Here is a 12,649-nt window from a genome sequence, read left to right as displayed (position 1 = left end):
ATCTGTCATGGATTCTCCTAGGCTTCAGAATTTTTCTAATGTACAAACACCTTCAAGTTTTAAAATTTGAATCTAATTCTACAGACTACTAAGCCATCCAGATTTCCCAGCTTGCTGTGTTTTTGTATTTAAAGTTATTTTATAATGCCTATTTAAAATGAGCAACGATCAAACTTTCCTGGTGTCTCAGTGGTAGAGAGTCTGCCTGCCAATGCAGGAGACATGGGTTCGATCCCTGATCTGGGAGGATCCTACATGGCAAGGAGCAACTGAGCCCTTGTACCACAACTATTGAACCTCTTGCTCTACAGCCAGCAAGCCACGACTGCTGAAGCCCATGGAGCCTTTGCTGTGGAACAAGAGAAGCCACTGCAGTGAGAAGCCCATGCACCGCAGCTAGAAAGTAGCCCCTGCTCACTACAACTTACAGAAAAGCCTACTCAGCAGTCAAGACCCAGCACAGACAAAAATAATAACTAAATAAATAATGAGCAATGATCTTTATACATAAGCTAGAAAATTTAGAATTTATGAATATTTTAATACATAGCTTCTCCTTTCACTAACTTTTAATTACCATGTAAACACAAACATACGGAGTACTTTCTCCCTCCTGCCATCACTGTTGAACCTGATCATGTGTGGGGTCTTTTAGGTAAGAAGTATTTTACATGAATGGCAAGCTTGTATTGGATCAGATTGGAAACTTCACTGGAAGAAGGGCTGCATCGAAGACCTTTTTAGAAACCAGTATGGCATCACTGCCTTTCGCCTTAACAAAGTGTGAGGGGACTTGCTTCACCTCTGATTACTTTCTTCTGTGCTGGCAGAAGAGTATGGAGTCAAGTTGGTTCAAATCCTGGCTGAGTGACCATTAACAACACATACTTGCCCTGTGCTTTGCTTTTTAATGTGATAAAATAAGGATAATTATACTACCTTCATGGACTTGGCCAGGGAAACCACACTGGATCAAGCAGGCTGGGGGACAGGTGTGGCTCTCTCCTGGGCACTCCTGCCCGTCTGTGAGTTCAGACTCAAGCAGCCATCCGGGAAACACGTCAGGGTTTCTCCTCTGGAAAACTCTCTCAGCCTCCGTCTGTCTTACTCAGAGTTTGTTTGACAGTGTCTTTAGATGACTTATACAGAAAGGGGTTCAGGCAAGACTGAAATGCATCAGATTCAGTTCTGGTATCCAGAAGTAAAATTCTCTGTTGTGCTAATGTGAAAACGAGGCTGCAGAACCATAGCGACCTATGACCTGATTCAGCCTGGGACCTGGATAGAGCTCAGGTCCTTAATTCCTGCCCTAGAGTCTAATGTTCAGAAGAGTTTTGACTTTGTATCCTTGTAATGACTGTTATTGAAACAGGGGTAACAGTAGTGTGGGAAAATGTAGGAATAATTTTACCTTAATTTTCACACTATTAAAGTTTGCTTCAGTCACAGTCCCTTGCACCTCAGCAGCAGTTAAACTTGTGAAGATGATGCCCCATCACAACCCTTTGACCAAGAACACAAAGTGCTGCCTTCCCCACAGGGATGATGGCTGTTCTTTTACCAAGAAGAGGCATAATCGTAGCTCACAGTGAGTCCTTAACTGTGTGCCAGATGCTCTTAAAAGCACTTTTCAGGGCCTTAGCATATTCTAAGCACATTTCTATTCCATTTTTCTTACAATATTCTAAGTACTATTCTAAAGAGTATTTCAAGTGCTTAGAGAATTCTGAGAACACATGGATTTCTTTTGTTTTTCCTCAGAGCCTCTTGATGAGGTAGGTGCTCTTTACTCTCCCAATTTAACCTGACCCACCTTCTGCCTCCTCCATTCTTACAGCCTAGTCCTGGTTACTGTCACTTCTTGCCTGGGTGCTACAATAGTCTCCTGACTACTGCTTCCATCTTTCCTCCCTTCCACCTCTGTTATGCAAAGCAACCAGCATGAGGCTTTAAAAGTGTAAATCAGGTCATATCAAATCATTTGTTTCTTATATTAAAAAGAAGGTACAGTGGTAACAATAATAATAACAAACAAAAGTTTCCGCTCATTTTCCAACATTAGTTCAGTTCAGTCGCTCAGTCATGTCTGACTCTTTGGGATCCCATGGACTGCAGCACGCCAGGCCTCCCTATCCATCACCATCTCACGGAGCTTGCTCAAACTCATGTCCATTGAGTTGGTGATGCCATCCAACCATCTCATCCTCTGTCATCCCCTTCTCCTGCTGCCTTCAATCTTTCCCAGCATCAAGTGGGACTCATTTTCCAGTGAATCAGTTCTTTGCATCAGATGGCCGAAGTATTGTAGTTTCAGCTTCAGCATGAGTCCTTCCAATGAATGTTCAGGACTGATTTCTTTTAGAATTGGCGGGTTTGATCTCCTTGCAGTCCAAGGAACTCTCAAGAGTCTTTTCCAACACCACAGTTCAAAAGCATCAATTTTTTGGTGCTTAGCTTTCTTCACAGTCCAACTCTCACATCCATACATGACCACTGGAAAAACCTTAGCTTTGACTAGACAGACCTTTGTTGACAAAGTATTGTCTCTGCTTTTTAATATGCTGTCTAGGTTGGTCATAGCTTTTTTCCATGGAGCAAGCGTCTTTGAATTTCATGGCCTCAGTCACCATCTGCAGTGATTTTGGAGCCCCCAAAAATAAAGTATCTCACTGTTTCCATTGTTTCCCCATCTATTTACCATGAAATGGTGGGACTGGATGCCATGATCTCAGTTTTCTGAATGCTGAGTTTTAAGCCAGCTTTTTCACTTTCCTCTTTTACTTTCATCAAGAGGTTCTTTAATTCTTCTTTGCTTTCTACCATAAGGGTGGTGTCATCTGCATATCTGAGGTTATTGATATTTCTCCCAGCAGTCTTGATTCCAGCTTGTGCTTCACTCAGCCCAGCATTTTGCATGATGTACTTTGTGTATAAGTTCAATAAGCAGTGTGACAATATAAAGCCTTGATGTACTCCTTTCCCAATTTGGAACCCGTCTGTTGTTCCATGTCTGATTCTAACTGTTGCTTCCTCACCTGCATACAGATTTGTTAGAAGGTAGGTATGGTGGTCTGATATTCCCATCTCTTTAGGGATTGTCCACAGTTTATTGTGATCCACACAGTCAAAGGCTTTGGCATAGTCTATAAAGCAGACGTAGATGTTTTTATGGAACTCTCTTGCTTTTTCGATGATCCAGCGGATGTTGCCAATTTGATCTCCGGTTCCTCTGCCTTTTCTAAATCCAGGTTGAACATCTGAAACTTCATGGTTCACCTACTGTCGAAGCCTGGCTTGGAGGATTTTGAGCATTACTTTACCTGTGAGATGAGTGCAATTGTGCAGTAGTTTGAACATTCTTTGGCATTGCCTTTCTTTGGGATTGGAATGAAAACTGGCCTTTTCCAGTCCTGTGGCCACTGCTGAGTTTTCCAAATTTGCTGGCATATTGGGTGCAGTACTTTCACAGCATCATCTTTCAGGATTTGAAATAGCTCAACTGGAATTCCATCACCTCCACTAACTTTGTTCATAGTGATGCTTCCTAAGGCCCACTTGAATTCACATTCCAGGATGTCTGGCTCTAGGTGAGTGATCGCACCTTTGTGATTATCTGGGTCGTGAAGATCTTTTTTGTACAGTTCTTCTGTGTATCCTTGCCACCTCTTCCAACATACTTTATTCCAGATTTCCTACACAGTCTTCAGAGGATCTGCAGGATCAGGTCTTTAGTTTCCTACTCTTGACTTTGCTCAGCTGGCTTCAGTCATAATGGTTTCCTTGTTATGTGAGGTCACTGTTTCTGCAGCCTCTTTTTCACATTAGCACAACAGAGGATTTTACTCCTGGATACAGAGCTGAATCTGATGCATTTCAGTTTTGCCTGAACCTCTTTCTTTATGAGTCAGCTAGAGACACTGTCAAACTCTGAGTGAGACAAACAGAGGCTGAGAGAGTTTTCCAGAGGAGAAACCCTGACACATTTCCTGGATAGCTGCTCGAGTCTGAGCTCACAGGTGGGCAACCCAGACACAGTTCTGCCTCAGGGCCTTTGCACTTCCTGTTCCCAGTACTTGGGAGGTTCTTCCCCTAGGTCATCATCATCATCATCATCTCCTCCTCCTTCTCCTTTTCTTGCTGTCTCTCTCCCCATCTCTTTCTCTCATGTCATTGAAGCCTCTGCTCAAAATGTAGTCTCTTCAGAGGTGCCTTCTCTGGCCCCTTGTCTAAAACAAAACTTCTATTCCTCTGTATCCCCTTACCTGTCTTTATTTTGATGATTGTATTAATCTCAATGAGTTTACTGGAAAAGACCCTGATGTTGGGAAAGATTGAAGGCAAAGAAGAGGGCAACAGAGGATGAGATGTTTGGGTGGCATCACCAATTCATTGGACATGAACTTGGACAAACTCTGGGAGATAGTGATGGACAAGGAGGCCTAGCATGCTGCAGTCCATGGGGTTATGAAAAGTCAGACACAACTTGGTGACTGAACAACAACAACAAATGTCCCCCCTCTTTACAAAATAAGGTTTATGAGGACAGACATTTTGTTTCATTCATGACCATGTTCTAGCACCTAGAACAGTACCCAGCATATGGTAGTGCCATATATAAATAAATGTTATTTATTGAGATGCTATTAAGTACAATCAGATATACCCACTTAAATGAACTTAAATGTGATGAGTTTTGACAAATGTATAAACCTGCATAACTGCTACTACAATCATTGATGAAGCAGTCTCCCAAAAGATTTCCCTCTGTCCCTTTATAGTCAGTCATCTGCTCACTGCCCAGCTCCTAGGTTCAGGCAGTCACTGTTCTGCTTTCAATCCCTATAGATTACATTTGTCTTCTAGAATTTCATGTAAATGGAATCCTGTAATGTGTACTCTTTTTGTGTCTGGCTTCTTTTGTTCAGCATATTGTTATAGATAGGATGTATATCTATCTATTCTAGGTTGATCTATCTATGTATCTCTCCACTGATGTTATTTCATGTACCAGTGGTTTGTTTCTCTTTTTTCTTGCTGAGTAGTGTTGTATTATCCGCACATATCAATTTATCAGTTCACCTGCTGCTGGCTGTCTACAGTCCTTGGTTCTGATGAATGAAGTTGTTATGAACATTTACGTACAAGTCTTCCTGAGGATACATGTTTTCATTCTGTCTACTGAACACCAAGGACTTGCTTAAAATATATTTGAATGAAGTTTACAAGTGGGGAATTAGAACCTTAGAGAGGGTAAATGACCTTCTGAAGAACACAGTTGGCAAGTGGCCGAGCTGTGATTTGCCCCTGAGTGGTTCAACTCCAGAGTGCCTTCACTTTGGATCTTTCCTTGAGGATTTCTATGGCCCCAGGCAGCTAAGGAGTCTGGCACGTGCCTCAGAGTGGCCAGCTCTCTACTCTTGGAGACGGAACAGTAGACTGGGGTCTGAGCAGATGTTGGACACCCACTTCCTCCCTGAGTCTCTCTGGTCTCTTCTTCCCTTCCTGCCTCTCTCGCTCAGCCCAGAGCAGTGGTGGCTCTATTAAGGGAAAGATGGTGCACAGGACAGCCCCTAGTCTAATTGGAGCACACGGCATGTTCCCTGCTAACTGCAGGCTTCTCCTCCTGCGTGCAGCTGGAGTCTGCACGGCTCACGCTCCTGGATGCAGGTCATCAGCTGGGCTGGTGTAGTTCCACTACTGCACATTCATATGTACAATGAGAAATAGACACTAGATCTCAGCTCTCCTATTGGGTAAAGCAGCTCTTTCTTCCTCTACTCACCACTGAGCACCTGCTAAACATGTAACAGAATTATTACGAAGACTAGGACCCCTTGGCATTCTGCAGCCTCATTGGTCAGATGGTGAGCAAATATACACTAATGCCATTTTTGCAAAAGCATTACAGAAATAAAACTACCTGCCCACACATGGCTCTCTCTATTCCAGCAGTGTGGAAATTATATGGTTGTATCAATGGGATAGACTTCACAGGAGAGGATGAGGAAGAATAAAGTTCATGGATGTCTCCTTTTGAAGAGTAGCCAGAGCAGAGAAAAGTAAAAGAAAATGCAAGAGTTGCAGGTGCCCAGGCCTCAGGCAGCATCTTTAATGCGAAACATGGGCTAAACGAGCAGCAGAAAGGGCTTGCTTCACTGTGAAGTTAACAGCTCCCCACCTTGAGGAGCCCTTTTATTTTGTGTTTTTCCCTTCTGGAATGGCAGTGCCTTGGCTGATACACAAGCCAGTAGTCCCTGGTTCCCAGTGTGTGAAGAATAACCTGGTGCCATGTTCAAAACATAGATTCCCAAAGCCTACTCTCAGTGATTCGCAGCTAATCAATCTGGAGTGGGACCCAATAATCTGCATTTTAGCAAACCCCAGATGATTTAGATGATTGTTGTCTGAGAACCATACTTAGGGAAAGAGTGACCTGACCTCAGCATCTTCCTCTGTAAGCAGGGTCCTGTGCAAGGCCCAGGAAGGGAACTGGCCAGAAGCCAGCTGATGAGGCCCCAGGGCCTGAGCCATTTGGCCACTGACCAGGTATCCTTAGCCAGTCAGGACCCTCTTCCAGCTGTCTTCATGGTGTCCCCTGGGAGGTGAATCCAACAGGTTAAAGGTGTGTTGTTTATATCACATTGCTCCTGCCTTCTGTGATCTGTCACTTATTTTTTTTGTACCAAAGACTCTGCAGCTCTTGTAAATAAGAACTCCCTGTTGGCTTGTGTTATAGCATTTATTCTTTGGTATTTTTGTCTTCTGTTCTCTTTTGCTTTGCTGTGTTCCAAAATGAGCAGCCTGATGTTCCCTCTCTCCTCCACATCATGGAGTTGTTGAGAGAATTAAGTGAGATAATGCATGTAAACCATTGAGAGTGGGGCCTGCCACAAGCACTCAATAAATGTTAGTTGTCTTCATCGTCATCATCATCATTCATGGGTATAATCCTGCATATTTGCATAAATGTGTTTATATGTTTAAACCCTCTGTTCAGATGCTAGAACAGAGGCCCCAGGACCCAACTCAGCCTGGCGGCCAAGGTTGACTGCAGCCTTACTTGTCCATCTTAGCTCTCTCTTTCACCCCTTGTTGTAACACAGTTGAATCATTCAGTTTTCCCTCTACCGCATCCCACCCCATGCTTTTCCGTATGTCCTCTCATTCTTGACTCTAGGCTTGGAAAGTTTTTCTCTGAAACATCATGTGTTTCATCATGACTATCTTTCAGTGCTCAAGACAAGACAGTAAAATCTTCCCCTCCCCCAAAGTTTCCCTAACCTTCCTGGATAGTATTAATATTTTCCTCCTGTGAAATCTGTATGATTTATTTCCCTTGCCTTATGCCACCTACACTTTCTACATTGTGGTAGTATCTGTTGAGCTTGGGTCTTCTCTCCCCTATTAGAGAATAAGGGCAGTGGCTTTAGCACAGGGCGGTGAATTAGGTACTTCTTTGTAACCTCACTCTGTCCTAACTTCTTCCCCAACACTGATCCACACAGGATGGCAGTTTCATGCATGTTGAATAAATCAGCACAGAATGAACATCTCAAGGGTGTCCTGTGCATCCATCAGCAACAGAGAGAAAGCAGGCAGCTTTTTTGCAGTGCCTACTGTCTTTGTTTATCTCACTTTATTCTTTGCAGAGAGACTTCCTTAGCCAGTGTGGCCACTGCTCTGGATTTTCCTTCTTACCTTCCTCCTCATTCCAATTAAAATGTCTTGGCTCTATGTTGATTACTGACTTGCTAACAATTGATAACTAATTTGTTTGAGCATGTTAAAGGTTGATAATAGTTTCAGAGCTTTCTCTTCCATTTTAACCAGTTGTTGTTGTTCAGTTACTAAGTTATGTCTGACTCTTTGCGACCCCATAGACTGCAACATGTCAGGCTTCTCTGGCCTCTCAGAGTTTGCTCAAACTCATGTCCATTGAGTCGGTGATGCCATCCAACCATCTCATCCTCTGTCATTCCCTTCCCTTCCTTGCCTTCTATCTTTCCGAGCATCAGGGTCTTTCCCAATGAGTCAGCTCTTCACATCAGGTGGCCAAAGTATTGGCACTTCAGCTTCAGCCTCAGTCCTTCCAGTGAATATGCAGGGTTAATTTCCTTTAGCATTGATTGGTTTGATTTCCTTGCAGTCCAAGGGACTCTCAAGAGTCTTCTCCAGCACCACAATTTGAAAGCATCTATTCTTTGGCACTCAGCCTTCTTTATGGTCCAACTCTCACATCCGTACATGATTACTGGAAAAACTATACCTTCAACTTTGGCTTCCCTGGCGGCTCAGATGGTAAAGAATCTGCCTGCAATGCAGGAGACCTGGGTTCAATCCCTGGGTCAGAAAGATCCCCTGGAGAAGGAAATGACTCCAGTATTCTTGCCAGTTGAATCTATGCGCAGAGGAGCCTGATGGGCTACAGTCCATGGAGTTGCAAAGAGTCAGACATGACTGAACAACTAACACAGACCTTTATCAGCAAAGCGATATCTCTACTTTTCAATATGCTGTCTGGGTTTGTCATAGTTTTCCTTCCAAGGAGCAAGCATCTTTTAACTTTGTGGCTGCAGTCATCATCTGCAGTGATTTTGGAGACCAAGAAAAGAAAATCTATCACTGTTTCTACTTTTTCCTCATCTATTTGTCATGAAGTGATGGAACTGGATGCCGTGATCTTAGTTTTTTGAATGTTTTAAGCCAGCTCTTTCTCTCTTCCTCTTTCACCCTCAATCAAGAGGCTCTTTAGTTCCTTTTTCTGCCATTAGAGTGGTATCATCTGCCTGTCTGAGGTTGTTGCTGGCAATCTTGATTCCAGAGTCTGGTTCATCTAGTCTGGCCCTTTGATGTGCTCTGCATTATAAAGAGTGTAGATCTCTAATGCTCAGTTTTGGGGTTCTGGGAAATCCTTTAGCCAGTGGATTCTAGCATACAGGATTCATAGGTTACAGTAGGAGTTTTCAGAGGGTTTTCAAAGCCACATGTATACTAAAGATGTGTGTGCTGACTTAAAAAAAAACACTCTTTGAGATATTTATTTTTGTATTTTTTAAATTTAATTTTTATTTGTATTGTATAATTTTTCAAGCATATGTAGGTATAACTATAATTAGTAAAATGAAATGATCATTTAAAGGAATTACTAAATACCTCTTTTTTGCCAGTGTGCCATTTCTCAATAATGGAATCTTAGCTTAAAAATCACTATTATGTGTTGAGGCCAAGAAATTTTTGTTAAAAGAGAGGTTATAGCATTGAAAACTTTTTGTTTCTCCCCATTGTGCCATCTTGTTTGGTAGCCACCAGCCACATATTAAGCACTTGAAATGTGGTGGTTCAACTGAGGACTGGAATTTTAGATTTTGTTTAAAATTTAAAGTTTAAGTTTAAACAACAGATACTGCATCCAGCTGTTGGAAATGTTTTCAGTATGTTTGGAACAAGGTGGATATAAGGATCTACTTTTTCAAGTGTAAATTTTATAAAATCTAAATACAGGTCAGGTATTTCTGGTGAAAATTTAACATCATAATTGAAGTGTGTAGTTAGTCAGAATTATACACCAGATTTCAAAGACTTAGTATAAAAATATATAATATCTCATAGTGACTTCTTTTTTTTTAACCCCCCCCCCCACCATAGTCCATATTGAGTCCAGCTAAGGTTGGAGAAGAAATGGCAACCCACTCCAGTATTCTTGCCTGGAGAATTCCATGGGCAGAAGAGCCTGGCAGGCTGCAGTCCATGGGGCTGCATAGAGTCGGATATGATTGAGTGACTTTCACTCACTTCATGCTGAAGTGACAATATTTTGGATCTGTTGGGTTAAAAAAAAAGTTCTGAACAGTTATTTCACCTTTCTCTACCTGTTTAAAATGAGGCTCCTAGAATATTTATATTACATGTGTGTCTCACATGATACATCTGTTGGACAGTGCAGCACGAAACTGTATATCTCGGTGGTTAACTCATTGTTCACTGCACAGATCTTCTTTTTTCCTTATTCTCAGTGTTTTGTGTGGACCAAAGAGGTTCTGTGATTACCGCAAAACTGCTGTCTTTCGTGCATAGCTCATGAGCATTCCTTGTAGGATCCCCATCTGTACCTTTCCTCTAAATTCTCATTTTAACCAGATCATGATTTTTGTTAGCAGCTTGTAAAAACCATGGGCACAATACTGGGAGAAATGCAAGATACAGTAACAGTGAGAGACTTCAAATATTTGGACCTGTACAGGCAAACACATTCAGCTGAAAAGCAGAGGGCCAGACCATGCACTGACATGCTTTACAATAAAGGTCCTCTTGTAAGATGGAGAAAAAGTGACAGGATGGACAGAATTTTGTTCAACAAGGAAGCCCCAGATTGATGAGCTGGAGAAGAATGCACTCCAAAAGAAAGTGATTCTCTCCTTAGAGTTGATTAGAAAAAAATTTAAAGAGGACTAGACAGAGAAATTCAAGACTCGAACAAGGCAGACTGTAGAAATGTCAGAAAAAGCAGGAGATATGATTCCACAGTATCTAATTCTAACAGAAAAGAGTTATCTATAGTGTTGGGGCTTTCTCAAAATGTAAGTCAACAACTCTCAAATGATCTCCACAAGGAAGAAAAGAAGATATTTAAGAACATATATTTAAGAACTTACCTTCTTTCCTTCATTGCTGAGATCATTTGCAGTTACCTTAGGAATGCTTAGGGAGCTTCTTCAAGAGCTCAGAGGAAGAGAGGACATATACCAAAGATGGAGAGAAGGACGTGTAACCGAAAGGAGTATGACAGAGCAGCAACATGTAAGAACAGTACTCAGAAGGCTGAAGGCTCAGATCTGCTGATGCTGGTGAAAACTAATGGCAATTTTAGGAGCTATTTTAGTTCAGGTGGTGAAGAAAGGATAACAAGAAGGGACAGTCTGGATGGACTTCCTCCTTGGGGCCACGGTGCTTATCCTTGCCTTAAGATGAGGAGAGCAAACATTAATTAGTTGTGGGAAATTGAGAGCTTGTGGCTTGTAGCCTGGATGAATTACATCTGAGGGGACCAAGAAACAGTAAGATCACTGAATTTTCTGCAGAGTTTCTAAGAGATTGAAAGGAGAAGAAAGAAGCTCAGAGCTAGGAGAAAGAGTGATATAAAGTTTCTAAATTTAACAAAAAAGGAAGGAAATTATAAAGACCAGTAAATTGTAAAGAATGAATTTGACATCAGTTCCATCCAATACTCAAGAATAGGTTATGAAAAGGGTAGTTTGTGAAAATTAGAAAAAGCTATCAGTGATCAATAGAAGCAAATTTAGGTTCACCAAGTGTAAGTAATCTCAGAGAAGTTGATTTTCCTTAATTTGTTAAGATTGAGATAGTTTTTCACATATACACCTACACTTTATACAGTACTTAATAAGGTCTCTTATGAAAGTGTAAAAAAAAAGAGAAATGTAAACTAAATGATATCAGAATTGTATTTAGTTACTAATGCTCATACTTAAAGGACACATCATATATTACTAGAATGCAAACAGTTTTATCAATGAATTAGGTAAAGTTTAAAAAGACATGCTTTTCAATTTGTAGATGTCATGAAGTTTTCAAGAGTAGTTAATATACTGGATGGCAGAATTTTTAAAAAATTGTAATAGTTAGGAATGACGGGCCCCATCCAAGGTAAATTTTTTTAAATTAATTTTTATTGGAGCATGGAGACTCTTGAGAGTCTCTTGGACTGCAAGGAGATCAAACCGGTCAATCCTAAAGGAAATCAGTCCTGAATACTCATTGGAAGGACTGATGCTGAAGCTGCAACTCCAATACTTTGGCCATCTCATGCGAAGAGCCGACTCATCAGAAAAAACCCTGATGCTGGGAAAGATTGAAGGCAGGAGGGGAAGGGAATGACAGAGGATGAGATGGTTGGATGGCATCACCAACTCAATGGACATGAGTTTGAGCAAGCTCCGGGAGTTGGTGATGGACAGGGAAGCTTGACGTGCTGCAGTCCGTGGGGTTGCAAAGAGTTGGACACAGCTGAGCAGAACTGAATGGATATTTTACAATGTCATGTTAGCTTCTGCTGCTGCTGCTGCTAAGTCGCTTCAGTTATGTCCGACTCTGTGCGACCCCATAGACGGCAATGTTAATTTCTACTGCACAGCAAAATGAGTCAGTCATACACATACCCCCTCCCTTTTGAACTTCAATCCATTCAGGTCGCCACAGTGCATTAAGTAGAGTCCCCTATACTATGTATGCAGTATGTTTTCATTAGGTATCAATTAACACATAAATGTGAAATCTAGAAAAATGATATAGGTGATCCTATTAAATATTTGCAAAGCAGAAATAGAGACACAGAAGTAGAGAACAAGTATATAGATACCAAGGGGCAAAGGTGGAAGAAGGGTGGGTGGGAGGAATTGGGAGATTGAAATTAACACATATAAACTAAGATGAAATTTTATAGGAATTAATGTTGGGCTTTGTGTTAATACTTAGTTTCAAAAAACTAAGAGAACCAGCCGCAGTGGTACATGTGAACAAGACTTAGGGGTTTTAAATTGATAGTAAACTCAATATGAATTTACTGTGTGGTGTGCTTGTTAAAGGACTAATGTGAATTTGGGTAACACTGAGATAGACAAAGATAAATTGG

At 41.5% G+C, this 12,649-nt stretch overlaps 1 protein-coding gene across 2 annotated transcripts in view; it reads left to right on the top strand.

The window, feature by feature from the left end:
• RYR3 (ryanodine receptor 3) overlaps nucleotides 1–12,649 on the top strand; it is a 547,151-nt gene that overhangs the window by 45,911 nt on the left and 488,591 nt on the right. The gene's annotated exons all lie outside the window — the stretch shown is intronic.

Source organism: Cervus canadensis, chromosome 6 (assembly GCF_019320065.1).
Source record: "Cervus canadensis isolate Bull #8, Minnesota chromosome 6, ASM1932006v1, whole genome shotgun sequence".
In the NCBI taxonomy this organism is placed as follows: Eukaryota; Metazoa; Chordata; class Mammalia; order Artiodactyla; family Cervidae; genus Cervus; species Cervus canadensis.
Note: the sequence above shows the minus strand (reverse complement) of the source record. Positions and strands in the feature narration are given on the sequence as shown.